The sequence below is a fragment of the Sitodiplosis mosellana genome, unplaced genomic scaffold, assembly GCF_009176505.1.
Source record: "Sitodiplosis mosellana isolate CC-2019 unplaced genomic scaffold, AAFC_SMos_1.0 Smas_scaffold_12, whole genome shotgun sequence".
NCBI lineage: Eukaryota > Metazoa > Arthropoda > Insecta > Diptera > Cecidomyiidae > Sitodiplosis > Sitodiplosis mosellana.
Window position 1 is genome coordinate 1,109,053 of NW_022595254.1, and position 18,962 is coordinate 1,128,014.

General features: G+C 37.7%; 1 protein-coding gene across 5 annotated transcripts in view; it reads left to right on the top strand.

The window, feature by feature from the left end:
* Positions 1 to 18,962, top strand: part of LOC129567842 (uncharacterized) — a 268,094-nt gene that overhangs the window by 209,572 nt on the left and 39,560 nt on the right. For all 5 annotated transcript variants that reach the window (XM_055445201.1, XM_055445198.1, XM_055445200.1 and 2 more), the window contains one exon: positions 10,519 to 10,654. The gene's annotated coding sequence lies outside the window, so the exon portion shown is untranslated. The remainder of the gene's footprint in view (positions 1 to 10,518; positions 10,655 to 18,962) is intronic.

The following is an 18,962-nucleotide window of genomic DNA, read 5'->3' on the forward strand; positions in this document are numbered from 1 at the left end:
CTCTCTCTCTCTCTCTCTCTCTCTCTCTCTCTCTCTCTCTCTCTCTCTCTTCCCTCTATTTCTGTGTGTATGAGCATTGAGCTGTCTCCTCCTCACTCAACTTTCGCTTGAGCCTTTTTTTTCTACGTCGTTCCGTCATTCAATGTGACCGCGTTGATTTTGCCCATCTTCATTTTTATTTGGTGCAGAGGAGCAAAAATATCATTTCGGCAAGAAAACCATGACAACTGTGAGCGAGAATGAAGGAAAAAATATGCCATGCGTAGAGAGAAAAAATGAAAAAGCATCGTCAAGTAGATGACAGAAGTTATCAATAAAGAGAACAAAAGATGAGTTCATAATCTAGCCCAACAATTTTCATTCTTCTTTGTTGGAAAAAAAAGCGCTTGATATTTTTCCATGTCCTTGTTTTAAATTACAAAGGCTTATTGAAATGGTACTATTTGCGCTAATTCACTAGATTTGCTCGTCTTTGAATTACATTTTATTTTTCAGTTGTTGTTCATTCATTTTTTTTTTCTTTCCTTGTTGGTCGAAGACGCGATGCGCATTCATGGTTGGGTTAACATTAAAACTAAGCTTGTTGTTTGTGCTCTCGCCTGTCGAGAGTGAGAGAGAAAAGAGGAAAAAAAATTATCTTTGAAAACGGTAAAACACACTCACAATGATCTTGCAGAATATTTCTTTCAATTTGTTCGCTCTCTAGCTCTCGCTCGCGCTTCTTCTGTTCGTTCGCCCCATTAACAGCATTTCGTCGTTGACGTTAAAATAATCCTGACCTTTTCTAAGTTATGCGTAGCATTTGACATCGTTTTCCGTATTCTGAAAATTGTCATTCGAAATGCTATCTATATTATTGTTCAGTGGTTGCTTTTTTCTCCGCTTTGCTGTGTTCTGTTCCATTCTCCTTTTGATTGTCGACTCACTCCAATGCTGAACATTTTTCTTATTCGTTTTTTTTTTCTCGTTCTCCCGTTGAAACAATACAACATTCAGAACAGACTTGAGAATTCATTGTGCGGCATTAACAAGCCATTTCACTTCAATTTTCTTAGCTAATGCCAGTGCTGCTTGCTTGAAATGAAATAACTGAAACCAAATTGTCATTCTTGGGCCGCAAACAAAACACGCATCAAAGAAAAACGAAGAAGAAATACGCAATGACAAAAGGAAACGACAAAAGTGCAAATCCAAAATGGAGTGATGATTTGGTGGTGGCGATGGTGGTGTAGCAACATCGAAGCATCAATGGTAATGGCGAACAAGTGAAGAAGTGGCTCGAATGAAAAACGCAATGAAAATGCTAATTTTAAAACGATTGAAATGCCTCGTTTAATGGCTGCCAATATTGGTGTTTTCCAACTTTCACAACACACTCACACACACACACACATAATGTTCATGCTTGGGAAATGGTCTTGTCTCGCAGATTGCCGTTAATCTCAGATTGCAAAGGAACACACCAATCCACCGCACGCATATCGAGAATAACATTCCAATTAGCTTTTACTAATTCACTTTGATGGTCTTTCTCTCTGTCATCTCCATCGATTTTCGCCTGGGTCTACAAACTAAGAATCCTATGGGAATTTCACTTTTCGACAAAAGTTCACCACCATAAAGACACACATAAGCGCTTTCCATTCTCGGTATACGGCTCATTTGTGATAATGAATGTAAATTATTCAATTACATTTGAAATACATTTTCGATTCGGAGAAGAGAGATCTTCACTTGCCAAGCTCGATTCGGTTTGTCTGTTGGTTCAATCAGCATAATTTGCCATGCCAGTTCGATAATTAAAATTGCAAATCTGTTCAACTGATGAAAACACGCACAGCACACACACACACATACACTAATCGAATTACATTTCCGGCCAAACGAGATGGCCAAAGAAAATGTGTCTTGCATCATTCCATTTTCGTTTTGTGTGTGGGTATTTTTCTTTCTCTCCATTTGCTACGGCTATTCAAATAAACATTCGGTATCCGAATTACTGGACTATGGTCTTTTGTATAGCTGTTCCTACGATAATTTGAGTTTTTCAGAAAACTTATTTTTTATCAAAATTCCATTTTGAAATTCTAGGGTTTTAGAATTTGAATTCGTTCAGTTTTTCATGACGAATGATGTGCTACTTTCGCTTTAAAGATTCCATAAAGCTTTTCGAAAGAATTGATTAATCAACGCTCGTTATTAACAAAATTATCTTAATAATATGTTATTAAGATTGAATCTTAATAACGAGCGATTTTACTCAATTCTTTCAAAACGCTTTATGGAATCTTTAAAGTGAAAGCAGCACATCATTCGTCATGAAAAACTGAACGAATTCAAATTCAAAAACCCTAGATTTTCAAAATGGAATTTTGTTAAAAAATAAGTTTTCTGAAAAAGTCAAATTATCGTAGGAACAGCTATAGTCTTTTGTGAAATAGAAAATGGCTTTGGTCGAATATATTCATTTTATGTCAAAGTTGAAACGTACCTAACCATTTTGGTTATCAATACACATCAATCAAGCGAAAGACTTCGTAAAAAAACACGATAACGTAAAAATCGATATTTTTCACACCAGATTTGTTATCGTTTGCAAGTCATCAACTGGCATCGAACCTACCGAATAATAATAGAGAATTTCCGAAATTAGAAATTGATGAATGGACGCAAATGGCTTTTTGCATATTTTAATTGATGTAAGTTAAAACGTCAAATACATATCAACATTCGAATCCCAATGCACAAATATCACATCAAATAACAATGATTAATATAAAATATTCGAACATATGTAAGTATTAATATTATGTTTATTGCAGCGTTTTGCGCCGAATTTCTTGTAATTGGAAACTTTTTGCCAAAAAACGATTACGATTATTGAAGAAAATTAAATTAGCAGTTAGTATGATTTTCGTTTCAAGTTTCGGGTAGATTGTTTTTCGTCGATTGCTTCGGCGAACGGCTACATCAAAACAATGAGAATCCGTTCCAATTCTCTGGTATCGTTGTCTCAATTCCGAATAGAACAGATACAAAAGTTTTAGATGAGGTTTCGCTGCATGAAAATATGTGTTTGTGTGTGCGGCAAAGCAAGCTGAAGCGCTTTGGTCCAAAAATTAATTTAATATTTATCATGGCATAAATTTTCTCGGGAGAGATATAGCAACACCATCAGCATCAGCCACGGTAGAGATGCAGAACATCCGTCGGTGAAGTAGAAGAAGTGCGGTTCTTATTGACTTTAAACGAGTACATATTTCAAAATGCACACTTTCAAATGCGTCCCATACCCTTCTCTCCCTCGAACACGAATAAATTAACGGCAAGATGCGAAAATATGGCATAAATAATACTGGATTTTACAAATGACTCCACCGCAAGATGAGGCACGTTTGTTGATCCATTGTTGCTGCTTCTACATCACCTTCTTCGCCCCGTGAAGCGATGACGATGAGAGGGTCTGCTGAAATGAATTTAGTTGTTGCCCGAAACAAAACCTCGGCTACAATCGATACTGTTTTGCGTGATGTTTATTTAGCCATATCATCTGAACGGTTCGACGGGGGCTATCTCTTCGTAAGACAAGCTCAAATGCTTTTATGTGTATAATGCACAACAGTTTATAAAACTAATTTCGTTCAATCTGAAATTGTTACCGAGCCATTATTAGCACCACATTTTGTGTGTTGTATTTCATTGGGCACGAGAACAGCTCTCGTCGACGCCGTTGTCGTCATCGTCGAAACTTTTCTCAGTGCACAAAAAACCCATCAAAATCGTTAAACGAGTAACCACCTCACCACCGGCGGCAGCAGCAGCAGCAGAAGCAAAAGCAGCAAACGGCTTCAAAAGCGAATCCATGCAATGAGTGATGGAAACTCGTCGGTTTTAATGAGACCAACAGCGATTCTCTTGTTCATATTGGCCGTCGAAGGCGACCGATTGCGCCGCCGATGAGCGAACAAATGAGAAGGGCCGAAAATTGGAGAGAAAGATACGCTCACCGATGAAATTAAAGTGGCTGCTGAAAATGCTTTTCGAAGCCATTAATTTAAATTTGTAACATTTGATAGATAAATAAATTATTCATCCATGTTTTGTTGTTGTTGTTGTTATTCTGTTTGGTTGCTGGGATGGTTCATATTACATGGTTGCCACATTTGCACCATCCACGATTTATTAGCTCTCTTAACTGTCTAATGGACAAATATCTTGCTTGATGGGGGCATTTAGGCGATTTCAACTGGTACATTCACACACATCGCATCCATCTCTTATGGTATGCTAATATCTGTCGGCCCCGAAAAAGGTGTAGAAATTTTTTTCCCGTCCATTTTTGAAAACTTCGTTCCTTCATTGCTCTCTAGAAACGATGCTCGCGCTTTTGCCCAGAATATTATTGGAAGGTTTGGAAATTAAATCAAGCAAACGAAAGAAAATGCAGCGAAAGAGAAAAAGCGTCGGAATCCTACTTGCAAATGGATTTTTTTGACACGTACAACATCTTTTTCGCTCGTATTGCAAAGCGAAAAGAAAAAATACACGAACATTTTCATACTTTACACGCTTTTGGCACACGTGCGGTAGCATTGTTCTCACTGGATTGGCATTCTTGCTTCGCATGGTTTCACCAAGGTTCGTGTAAAAGAAATCAACACACCTTTTCACTTTACAAAGTACATATGAATATTGCTTTGAAGAAGAAAAAATCGAGAAAGAAAAAAGGCAGCTCAAAGTACAAAAGAAGCGAATGTGTGCTGGATGAAGTAGCGCCAGGAATGCATCTGTGTTAGAATGTTCAATCTTTGTGATCTTTGTTCTGCCACCTATTTTATTGATAATTTTCGTTTATTCGCTTCATACTTTGTTCTTTTTTCCTCTGCATTTCATCCGATTTGTGTGTGTGTGAGAGAGAGAGAGATGCGATGTAGAGAGAACGAGTCCCAAATCCATTAGTCTGTGAATGTTTAGTGAGGCATGCGATATGTGTCCGTCTCCAAAGTGCTCCGGTGCAATCTCAATTCCGTCTTTCATCTTAGAACATCCTCACATACTGATAGACCATATATATACCGGGTTAATTTTGAGTGATAGACCACTATAGTTTCGTGTAGCGTACGGTCGTCGCATGGTGAAAAGCAAATGGAAAATTCCATTTAATATTTATGCCATTTCTCAAGTATATTGTAAATCACCATTTATTTGGCCACTTCACCATTTTGTCAAATTTCAAAACCGAATGCCCGTAAAAACCGACTGAAATCTCTTTCAACTGTCTTAATATTTTAATAGACGTTGAAATATGCAAGCTAATGCTGAGCAACAGAATTTTCACCCCAGACAACCGACCAGATTAGTCATTTGATGATGATGATGCTACTGCGCAGTTGGGTTGCCATTTCTCGGAAAGGTGCAGTTTTGGTTCACTTCTTCAGGGTAATCGACACTGCAGGAATTATTGCTTTATTTATAAATGAATGGAAACAAATACTAGCCAAAATAATCCACATAGCGAATGAATTGAAAACGAAGAGCTTACTCTTCTCGTCTCGTTTGGCAAATGTGTGTAGCGTGTCTTTTGTGATATGTATGAACGTTGCGTTGGATGCAATCCATATACTGAAAATGAAACAGTGTATGTTTATGTGCAAGTGATTATCAATGCTTGGTAAATTTCATTCTTGCCCTTTCTCGCATCAGGTGCACAGACAGCATCAAGCCCATTTAACGGGTCCGTTTCGGTTAATGGATTGATTACACGTGCTCTTAATTAAAATCGATATACTCCAGCCTCATTAGAATACGATAATGAATTGTGGTTTCACAAAGGCGACTTTCCAACAAACCATTTTGCAACGCTTTCATGTACTTGAAAATGCGCTGGGAGATTTTAATTCAACAACGATACATGATAACTTACCATTTACGCTTGAAATGGTTAAGCATATGCATCTCTCATTATCGTCATCATCATCATCAACATTTCAATGAATAAAATCCATTAAGACATTGTGATTATATTTTGGCTGGCTGGCTGGCTGCACGTTCATTGCTGGTGTTTCAAGTAACCACCTGAAAATTCAACAGAATTTTGAGATTTTCATATGCTTCTCAACACATTTCGCACTCTTGGAGTGAGTCTGTTTTGAGTTACCAAGCAAATAGCTTTTGATTAATATACCAAACAAATGTGCGGTTTCTGCCATGTAACCACATCATTCCGATTCAAACACTTCACTCGTTTCGACAAGCATTTTGATAGCGTTTCAACGCAGATTTTCACCAAATACACAAATATAAAACGAATTTCAAGAACTTTAATTGGTTCGTGATTATTTCACGTCCAAATTTAGTTTGCATATTCGAGTAATAAAAACCACTTTACAGCTTACTTTGAAAAAAATTTACTCTTTATAATCCGATTTTCTGTACTAAGTAAGCAGTTTACTTTTACGGAATACCATGAAAAGATTCTTACAGTGGTTCCATGTTACATTTTTTGTGGAATAGCATTCGTACCCAACCAAAAATTCGACAAACGAAAATCCAAATGTTTCGTTACACGTTACTACACCATTTCATTTCATTCAAACTCGCTGTAATTTACAAACTCGTACCGATCATTTCTGGGAACATGACCTAAATACTTTATTTCTTTATGATGGTTTGATTGAGGTACACTAGAGGTAATTTGAATCAAAGTTACTACAATACTCATCATAAATAGAATATGAGTTATTTCACTGTTTGGTTGGAATGATTGAGAACCTTGATAAAATCTCTTTGAACTGATCGAAATGTTCTGATTTTGTGCACATTGGAATTTGAAAAAAACACAGAGATCTCATTTTCTGAGCATCAAGTCATAGGAATAAAGGAAATCTGAAACGAGTTTTAAAAGTTAAACTTTTATTTGTAAAGCTGTAAGTTTGGGAAATGGATTTACGTTTCTGCGAAAGGAAAATTAAAATTGAAAACAATTTCACCGGATTTTCTCTCTGTACATGAGTACATGGACTTTTCTCTCTTTGACTATACGAAAGATTCCTGTGTGTGTGTGTATGTCTGTACTAGTGTTCGGTGTACTGTTTCTTTTCTCTTAATCATTATTTTTTGTTCTTCATATGAGTGGTGCATTGAATGCATGACAAAGGAGCTTTGGATATAACAGTACAACACACACAAAAGGGAAAATGGTTGAAATATTCGAGTGTTGGTTTGTTGAATATGAGGCAATTTTTTTCATTTTGAACTCTCTCTCTCTCTCTCTCTCTCACACACACACACACACACTATCACTCTCATTACGGACATATATACTTGTTTTCGCTCTCCCTTTGTATACATATGAAATGAGCGGCTCCTTTGAGACTCATTTTTATGCTTCATGAGAACATTTTTTTTTTATTCTTGTTGTTGCTGTTCAACGTTTTTTTGTTTATTCGCCTCGAATGTGAAGTAAATGTTTTTCGTTCTGTACCACCACACTCGGATTCGGCTTAGGAGCTTTCTTTCGTCGTCATTTAAATGTTTTTCCGCCATTTCGCGTGTAATAAAACCGCACGTACGCCGTACGCTCAATACACTCAATTCCATTCGGAGGCTGTTCCAATCATTTTGCTGTTCTCGAAACCATTTTCCCATTTTATTATGCCCAAGCACACACTCGCCGCCAACAAAAATCCACATGTGAATGCCGCTCTTACTCTCACTCGTATTTGCCATCATTTGCTGGCACACATTCACATTTTCTGTGTGTGTGTTGTATCCGCTTTCGGTGATTATTCGGCCTGTGAAAGTGTGCTACTTTATGAAATCAGTTAAAATGAAAAATGTTACGAAGCGAATATGAATCACACGAAGATTAGGTCGAGTAAAAAAGAAACCAGTTCCAAATTCATAATTTTCGGTACGATGGAAATGGTAAAAATGTTAGAGTTGGCTTTTCTGCCCTCATGTGGGAATTTTTCATTTTGTAATTTTTGATTGTGGTTCCCATACACGTTTCGTATTTGTCTAACGGATTTTAATAAAACAGGCGATGCATTTTCAATTACTCGTCGGCTTATCATGTGTGCGTTTGTTCTCTTTTTTGCGATTGCAAAATCGTCTGACTTATTTATTTTTCCTAGAAAACTAGGTGAATCTGTGGTTTTTCCTCTGGTTTTTATTTAACGGGCGTCTTTGTTGTTATCAAAGAAAGTTCATTTTTTCATTTCTTCTCATCAGCAACACGAACAAACGAATCTCCATGATTTCAGTTTATGATAAAAGCAGAAGCATATATTTATTTTTAATTTACTGCTTTTGTCATAAAATGAATAACAGCTCGGGACTGCGCAGGATGTATTTCGTTGATTCGTTCAGATTCGTCGTTCCATATTTTTATGAATCGGAACAAAGTGCACGGCCCATTTGATTTGTTTGCCGTTGTTGTCGTCATCGTTGTCGCTTTTTCTTTATGGGCACATTTAAAAAGTCATGATGTGCAATTATTACGAAATATTGATAAATGATAAACGCCATCATGGAAAAATGTGAGTAGTCTAACATTGTTCATGAATTTCAAGTGGATTCTCAAGTGTGTGTCTATGTGTCTGTGTGTTTGTGCGAGCGAAGACATGGATACAAGCGGAAAACGCGACTTTTTGAAATATATATGTGTGCGTTTTCGTATGACTTATGGCTGCAGATTGGCAATTTATGTTGTTATCGTGCGTGCGTACACCAAGTACACATTTGCGGCATCCAAATCTATGGTCATAAATTTTACTTATGACTCCTTTGTAAGGAAGTGGCGTGAAGCGAAAATTATATTGGTTTCTGATTGACTGGCCTGATACTGTCAGCGCGGGCAAGCAAAAACATACACACACGCAGCTCATTAAAATGCAATCATTCGCCGAATGACAATCATAAAAAAAATCGCTGATTTGTATACCATGTTAGAGTGCCTCATTGAGGCACTGCCTCATTCTTTTATGGAACTCGCTATAATGCACATCAAACCAACGGAATTCGATCATTGCGCAAAATGTCCCATAAAATTTCTGAGCGCGACAAACAGCAGCTTAATTAGGAGGAACACTCATAGATTTTTTTCCATTTTCTAGCTCATTAAAGATCGCTTTACGTCACACAATTTCCCAGAAATTTTTCATTGACTTCACTGATATTGACTTCACCCACCTTAAAAAATCTGTGGAGGAGAATCGGGCTCCGCAAAATCTTATCATAAGATTTGAGATTATGAAGACTTCACGAATCCCACTTCAATATTCACTCATTTATCCCACGAGCGGTTTTTGCCAATGCATTCAATATTAATGAAATTGTTTTAAAAAGCTGATTCAACTTACAAACAGATTAAACGCAATACTTTGTATTTGCAATTTCTTCGAAATACTGTGTTGTACGTGCATATTTTCAAGCATCTGTTCAATTGAAAGTCGTTTGTTTCTCTACCTCCTCAATACAAACACGCTTGAGTGTGCCTAAGCGTATGTATGTGTGTTTTTTGTCGTTTAATTCCAAATAAAAATGAAAATAAAAGACATTTGCCAGCTACCAATTTTCCTCTGTGCATGTGTTTTCCGTTGAGTCGGCTTGTGGTGCGGCCCATTTGAAATTCGACGCAAAGCTGATTACAAGTTCAACAAAATTTGAAATATTTGGTGCGGCAAAAAAGTTCAAGTAGACGGATTTGAAATTAAATTTTTCAGCAAAAAAAAACACCACATACATACGCATACACAAATTCTTCTGTTTGTAGGAGTTGTGTCTTGGGCTGAGGGAACTAAAAGGAAATTACGAGTTGCGAGAGCATGAGTGATACAAATTTATGCGATTATGTGATATGTGTGTGTGCGTCAGAAAATTGCTTTTTCCCCATCCATTATGTTGTGTATAAGTCGAAATTCTACGTGTAAACAGCAAAGAGAACAGCAGGCTATAGAACATATTGATGTTGGTTAAAAAATTCATGCATTGTTTATATAGAAGAAAAAAAAAAACGCTCCGAACAGGTTCGCTTGCGATTTCGGTCAAAATGATAAAAACATACATGTTTCATACATTCGAGTTGTAAACATCATACGGTTGGAGCTATAGCAACCACTTGTGTGAGAAAACGAACTCTTTTATTCATTTACGAAAAACGTTTCAGGCAACGAAGTTGGAAAATTTGATCCTTAATTCGGTCGTTAATTTCATTCCGAAGTATTGAGATCAACTCGTTTGAAGAAGCCGCTTTTGGTCGTCTTTCTCGAATTCGGAGCTTCGAAATTGATTCATCGTCGTCGCCTTTATAGTCGTCAAAGTATACATATAAATTATAGTGAAACAGTCCGCAGGCTGTGAAATTCGATAGTCCTTACAGCAGACCTGTGATTTGTAGATAAGCTTGTAATTCTGTTTCTATTCAAATTAAATTTTTATTACGTGAGACTCATGCGTAGTGCAAACAAAATAAAAAGAGTTTAACAGTCAATTTGATTTGAGCTTTAAATTTTCCAGATTCCCATTATACACGCATCACATACTACCGTTTTGCCCTAATAAAAAGCGAAGAAAAACGACCGAACAAACGAAAAGTACCACACTCAGAAGTATACCATCTTACAGGCTGTAAGTTACTGCATTGCGTTGCTGGGTAAGTAAATGAGCTCACTGGCATTTCTATTTTTTCTCTTTCTCTCTCCGTATCCACATTACTTCGACTTTCGATTCACTTGGCTCGAAATGTTCGTTGCCAAAGCTAAAGCAGAATCAAAATACACGGAAGCACAGGTGTGTATCACTTACACATACACAACAGCAACAATGGATGATATCTGCGCCCTTGTGCCGTGTGTTTTTCGCTTTTGCGTTTGATATTAATATTATGCGTATTCAATAAAATGGTGCGAAAATGCTCGCATCGCAATGATATTAAAACGAGCACATGTAATATCATGTAAAGTCGACTTTTTGAGTAGAGATTCTCGTTCGTCGTGATAGAGAGATATCGTGTATACAGAGGAAAAAAGACACATACACGCGAGCAGTGAAAACGAAAACAAAGGTAGAGAAGAAAAAAAAATCGAGCAAATTCTTCAGAAGGTGCGTTTTGTCATGTAAGTACATCGATTTTTTTCTGGATCTCGGTTAACGCGACTGTTTCTGTTGCTATTTCCAAGACGAAAAAAGTGAATGAAGCACGATTTCGCGTATGGCACATGGGAAAACCACTTGATAAAGACAGACCAAGAGATAGAAGAGAGCGTGCGACAGATTTTGACGCATCAAATTGTTTGCGTATGTAAACGTCAATTTAACAGTAATAAATGCGGGTTAGGCGATGTTTTTTTTTTCTTCGTGAATATTTTCGCCAAATTCGTGTCCCGGAAACCAGGAGAGGATATGATACACATATACACCAACGACACACACCATTTTCTTATATGACACGTATCCAAGCGTTTCCTGGCATTGTATTAATAGCATATTATTGTCTAACATATACAAAAACACTCAAGGCAATTGTATTGAGGTAACCTGGTGTTCACTCCATATTCAACTGAATGTAAAGAAAGGGGCAAAAAAAATACAATCAACAATCCCTTTTAGTAAACAAGTAGACACTTTTCTGTTGTCGACGTATTAACACATGTCGGTTTTTACTGTCTCCCGGCTCTTTTGTTGTTGGTATTTCTGCTGCTGTATAAATTAATAAAGGCAATCAAATCGCGGAACGTTCTTTTGTGTGGAAGCGAAAGAAGGGAAGAAATTTTCCGGATAAAAGAAAACAAAACAGGCACCATCATCATATGGTGGCAATTACGTTTGAAATTTCAAAATCGTTTCAGTTTAAATTGTTGACAATTGTATTTGAATGAAGTGATTTGTGAAGGCTTCATAAGAGAGCTTTTGCTGGATTCGCTCATTGGTTCAATTTGCTAACCCAGGCGCACAGCATTAGATGTTCAGCGAGTCGAGTCGCGACCGTAATTCCCATTGCTGAACGTTGTGTGTGTGTAATCAGCGCAAGAGAAACTTTGATTCCCTCAACAAATTTTGCGTTGGCATGAGCTATTTCCCGAAAAATATATGCTTTGAAAAACTGAAGCGGAAGCAAATACATTAGAATAAGTAATCAAATGTGGAAACGTCGTTCAGCATATATGTGTTCATGATGGCCGTCGAACAGCACACGCATTTTTCAACGAAAATTACAATCGATCGGAATGGTATAACATTTGTTTCAGCATTCGACTTATGCAAACATTCATAAAAATCGTTTAAAATATCAAATTGGACGGCAAATCGTCGGAGGATTTTCGTTTTCAGACGAAATCGCTGTTTTGCACGAACCATTCGCGCGAGCAAAGCAGCAGCCGCGGAATGAAATTCGTATACGTCAGTAAATTTATGCGTAACTGATTGGATTTTTTTTTCGGTGTTCCGCTTGAGGCGCTAAATCCGTTTCACAACACACACACCACACGCACATTTGTGCAAACAACGCAAGTAAGAAGAATACTTTGACTCGGTAAAGTGGCGCGTTAAGCTGGTGACAAAAAGGAGAACAAAGAGAATCATGTGTGCAGAAAATGAAATTATAAAATCGCTTGGCTGAGAGGCATTTTGCATCCGAATCATATTTTATTCACGAATAAAGCCCATAATTGGATGTTATTCAATACATCTTGAACGTTGAGAAACCATCGTGTGTCCTGAATGCATGAGTCGCACACCATGATTCGTTTTGCGCTCCACTAGCGTAGAAATGCACACAAATCGATAACGGTCCCACATAGACACATACATACACACTCACTCGGTGCTCGGCTTTCGGCGCCTAGACAACGACGACAGAGAGAGGTTAGTAAAATTTTAATTTCAACAAAACCGTACAAACCGCATGTAACCACGTGCCACGGCTGCCACTGTGTTGTGATTGCCGAACGATTACACTGTTCAAATTATGCATGAGGTATTTTTGCTTTCGTGGTGGTATACTGGCTGATATTTCGTATTTGGACTATTTATCTTGGAAATCATAGCACATTTTTGGTGTGTGGGCATATCTTGTGTGTGCAAAGTGCATTTATAAAAACTGTAACTTCAACTCTCGCTTTCTCTACCATTCTGCACACCCGATCGCATAAAATGTAGATAAAATACGGCAATAAATTCGTGAGTATGGTCGCACTCTTTCTCACTCTCTCTTTCTGTTGAAACATTTTGCCAAGTTGCGATGGCCACAAAAAGCGATGACGGCAACTAAAAGTCGACTACCGCCCGAAAGTGAAAAACGAATGAATTGTCTTCCTATACACACACACACTTCACAAGAATTTATACACCATTTGCAGCGCACCGCAACCCATACATACTCATTTCAGTGTTTGCATTTTATTTGCTCGACTCCTTTTTTATTATTATTATGGAAGTGGTTGCTATCTTATTTGCTTTTTCGGGACTACGATATAGCTAATACAAATTACATAAATTGTTAGGGGAACAAGTGAAATGGATACCATTTATCGACCGCTGTTCCCGTGGAACTGATTGCCGCCGCCACCACTACCACCACGCCGACGACGATGACGGCATCAACGCCGGCGGCGACAGTGGCATCAGAATGATACAACAGAATATAAACAAAAATTAAGGCAAGAGCTTTCGTCGACGCGGCAACGACTACAGATTTTTGTTTAAATACATATTTTCCATAATTTATGAAATGAATGGTAACTGAAGACAAACAAATGCGCTCGCGATCGTAAAAACACGATCCACATTGTTTATGTACTGTGTACGTAGTCGATGGCATCTTGGCTCATTTACTGCCTCGCACACTCTTTTTGTATACTCGAAATACTGTGTGCGGCCAGCAAACAAGATCAAAAAAAAACAATAACAACAAAATATCCATGCAATGAAATTACTTTAATAGTAATAATCATAGTTTGGTTGCCAAAAGAACGCCAGAGAGACCGAGCGAGCGAACAAGTGAGCGTGAGTTTTTTTTCTGTGTTCGTCCTTGGCGTGTACTGTGTACATGAATAGATTTAAATACAATTTTCGATGTAAATCTCGACCGAACAAAGAGCGGGTATTATAAGACATGCAATAAAGTTATTTGTTGCGGCGCCAAGTTGAAAATGAGCAAAGGAAGACCCCAAAACATTCCCGCCAGCCATGGTTCACAGAGTTTTTTTTCTGCTTTCTTCTACGAATATTACAAGCTTATTTATTTGTATTTAACCACATTGACATTTTGCAGCGTTGCGCCAGGCTGCTTCCATCCCAGTTAAATTTCGGTTAGAGCGTAAAATGCACAAACATTTCGGCCGATGAATAAAAATCGATTGGGAGATGTTCAGCAACTGAACCAATACAAAAGTAAGTTGCAAATTCAATGATTGAACAATACGGTGCCAAGAAACCTTCACACTTGTGAAAAAAGCAACGAGCGTTCCTTAACATGCACAATTCTTTACACTTTTGACTGATTCGGTGTTACACTTCGATTTGTTATACTTCGAACATGCCCTAAACTAACACATTTTATCGATCGAACTAAAATTGCTGAAACGTTAAATTGAGCAACGCGCTATTTCCATCTAATTTATAGTGCTTTTGACATTTTCCATAAGCACTTGGGAAAAATGTATATACGGAATGCGAGGTGTTAGATTGTAACCACGCAATTAAGCGCGTCATAATTTAAATCAATTCACTGAATGTCAACAGCAAATGGAAGGACAAAAAAGACGACCGCGCTTGTGATAGCAAACGAGCGGCGCTTCTTGCATTTGAAAGATTTCCATCGCATTAGATTGACTGATGGAATGAGGATGGCATATAAAATTGCAAACTAAATTGATAATCTTATTTTAGCCATGAACAAAAGCGATAAATGGAACACGCATAGACGATTCACTTGCTCGGTCGGTCGGTCCCTTGCTTGCAATATATCGTGAGCAGTTAGTTGTAAATTCGTTCGTTGTGTGTCACACAACGACAAGAACTAAATAAACGAAATGTGCAAATTGATCCTTATAAATATACATTTCAGTCCGTATACAGCATAAAGTTTGCCATTTTCGTTGTGTTTATGCTGAAATGCGAAGACATAAGGCATAATGAGCTAAGCAAAACCAACTCGATGTTCATGCGTTTGCAACGTGTCTTTCTTAGTGAATGAACGAGCGCATTCGGTGCGCAATTCCAATGCAAATAAGGCTTCGAGTTCCAGTACTACTATCAATGTTTGGGATGGTAGAGCGCACAGAACACAGCAATAAACACCGATCTAAATGCGTTAGTTCGAGATTCGTGTTTTTTTTTCTTTGCAAAGAAAGTGTAAGTAAAACAAGAAGTGTGACAACGAATGAGCGGTCGTTCAAATGGAAAAGAGGCAACACAATACTGATACAAAACCCAGTTAATGGCAAAAGAAGCTACTATTTGAAATGTAATGCACAACAAGCACAACACTACCAGATTATTTGTTGCGATTTAGCATTAGCTCAACGACAACCCTCAGTTTGTTCTTCGTTTTTTCTCTCTTTTGTTGCGAGTGCCTTTTTTTCTGTTTATATGTCGAACAGAGTTGCTGGTGCTAGTGTGAAATTAAATGGTTTTGCATGAGTTCAACGCGGTGAACATTGCCCGAGCACAAAAACACAACTGAATGAAATGTAGAGAAAGTGCGAATGAAGTGACACAACACCAATTCTTTCATTAACGAATGCCATTAGTTGACTCATTGTGCGGCAATGCACAGTTTTTCATTTTATTTTATTGTGCACTGCACTCCTCACTCCATTGCTCGCACCGATAATGCAATGTTGTGGCTTTTTGTTTAGCTATATACATGTACACTTTCTCTGTCATGTGTTGTTGGTTTTCTTGTGTCTAACAAGCGCGGCGTCGTTGCTTCATTGTTCCTTCATTGCGATTACAAAATGCTAAATAGATTAGTTGGCATGTAGTACTTTAACTTACGATTAGACACATTCAATGTTTGCGCATTTAGGTGTTGCACACACTTGTTTGTGTGTGTGTGTGTTTTTGTTTGCGCCATTTCATTCATTCGCACGGGGTATAGCTCGTAATAAGCTTCTATATGCAGTGTGCACTCACACACACACCTCAAACTCGCTTGCTACCGTCTGCAATCACATTACAAGCATTTTATGCAAATTTCCTTCGACTAAAATATTCTCTCGTTTATAAATTTATTTATGTATTGCACATGCTGCAAAATGATCGCATCGTATTGTAATCAGATCTTCATTTTATGATTACGACTCTCTTGCTCTGCCAACCCAGTGCGACAATGAAAACCGCGTTGACGAGATATGGAGAGAGGAAGTGAAAGAGCAGCAACAACTTTATGAAAATTAATCATTTGTTCACACATAAAACGTTAAACTGTTGCATAAAATCCAGCCCCGAAAACGCATTTAATGCGGCAAATTTAGCACAAACGACAAACTGCTTCGTCACACTCACACACACACACACACAAATATTTAAATGCAACACGGTAAAATCCAATGTTTACGGAAAATTACCCCGAAACTAAGTCGAAAATGCTTCTGGGAGTGCAACACGCAAGCAAACAATACAACGTTACGTGATTTTAGCATGAAATTTTCATGTTGATAACAATGCATTCCAATAGTGAGAAATGCATGGAAAAACGACGTCTGCAGTGTCGCGATTACCTCGATGAAATAAGGGAAAAATTTAAATATCGTTACTAAATTTCGGGATTGACTTTAATTTACTCACGGTTCTCAATTTAAATCGTCATTCATTGCGATACAAAACGGTTATTTTTTTGCACGGTTTCGAAAACGCTGTCTAGCATCGGACAAAAACTCATGCACACGTTCGCTCCACGTGTGTGTGTATTTGAATAATAATCGAGATGTAACTTTTGAACTTGGAGTTTTTCATTCCCTCATTAAAAAGTGTCGAGCCAAAATGAGCGATTGCATGTGAAAGTTTCGCACTACAGGTGCCAATGCAGAAAAAACGATCACATTGAGTTAATGAAAGCAGCAGAAAAAAGTTTTTGACTAAATTATATGGAAGTGTTTTTTTTGGTCAAATGAAAAAACTTGATGTAAATATGTGCACCAGCTTAACCCGTATTTTTGGAACGTTTTGAATGAAAAATACAATTTAAATAGACTTCAAACAGTATAACAATATTTTGCTGTTTGAGAACTGTGCTATTTTTCAGTGGCACGAACAAACCAAAAATGCCGTGTGCGACGAATTGATCGGCATACATACATAAGTAGAGGTGACTGGGTGGAACGAATTTGATAAAATGTGATTTTCTTCATTGAGCATAGAGGATTCGCATACAATTTTCAGCATTGTGCTATTTTATGCGACCAAAAATGGTGAACTTGCGAAGTGAGCGCAGTGTATGTGTGTTGTTGTGGACTTGATTCAAAATCGCTTGTTGTCGGTCAATGGAAGTTTTTACGCTCGAAACGAAAAGGTCTAATCTGCTTGATATTATGGAAAAAAGAGAAAGTAAACGAAGTCACAAAACATCCCAACAGCCGGCATTTGGTTTTGCTTAAGCATAATTAAGAGTCTGGTACCCTTTTTCTGCGGTGCACACTGGGCAACAAGTGAAGCAGAACACGCACTTTTAATTCTGTCACACAACCTTTTGTCGATTTTGCCAAAAAGTTGGTAAAATATTCACGGAATGTAATTATTACGAAAAAAAAGAGACACACAGCCGGCAGTAACGAGAAGAAGCATCGCAAAGAAGCCGACCACTAAGCTTGCTCACCATGAGCGACAGTAAAACATTCGACTAATTAATACTGTGGAAAAATGGCCAGCATTTCACGTTCAAAGCAAAACGAAATACCATCGTGAACAACATTTCAACTCAAGTCGACACAGTAATGTGAATCGTTCCGTCCCGGTTTGATCAAGGTAATTCGTTCCCACTTGTTTGGTTTCTCAAGCGCTCATCAAATTTTTAAACAATTCCAATGTAAACATCCGTTTTTTTGATGCGCTTTAGCCTACGTGTTTGTGAGGAAGCCAATAAATAAATTTGATCCCAGGCAAGGAAAAAATTCCTTTGAAAACAACAAGAATTCACATCATTTTTTGTCGGCGTTTTCGCTTCAGTCGACTAGAAAAGGCATACACCAAAAATGGTTTCCTTACAGTTTCTATTTAATCTCGTTTTAATAAAAATTCCACCGTAAAAAAGCCAACAACAAACAAACAGCAGAAAAAAGAAGAAGAAGGAATGACGGAAACCAAAATGAATGTTACGCACATGGCGCGTACAGCGCGTACACAGACTTCAACTCTTTTGTTCCGTGTCGTGCATTTATTTATGTGGCGTACGTGTTTTTCGTCAATGCTCGTAGCACTGGTTGTTGTTTTCCCGGGCGCAAAATTCACTCTCTTTGAGTGTGTACACTGTACATTAATATGATAATGGTATCGTTTAACATGAATGAAAAATCACCTTTAAGAAACTTGAAAAAAAGGGAAATAGGATTCAGTTCGCGCTGCCTGGATGACACAAATAACAACAAACAAGCAAGTGAATTTTATTTTTTTCTGACTTTTTACTTTCGGTTGTGCCCATTTTGCTTTTCGGGTGTGACGAACCAAGTTAAGTTAGGGTTGTTGGCCGTTTGTTTTCGAACAAGAAAAAAATCTGTCCATCCAGGTTGAACAGAAAGAGAGAGGAAAATCCAACCCGATTTTCCCGTTTAAATTCGTCGTACCGCTATCAGCCACCTCATATCCATTAACGTAAACAACGCAAACACAAAACATTTCAAATTTATGAAAATTGGATTAATTTTTATAATTTTTTTTTCTTCTCGTCGGCTCACCGCCTATTCTTTTTATTTTATCAAAGATTTGGTCGGCCATATTTCGCACGCGTAGTACGCATATTATGC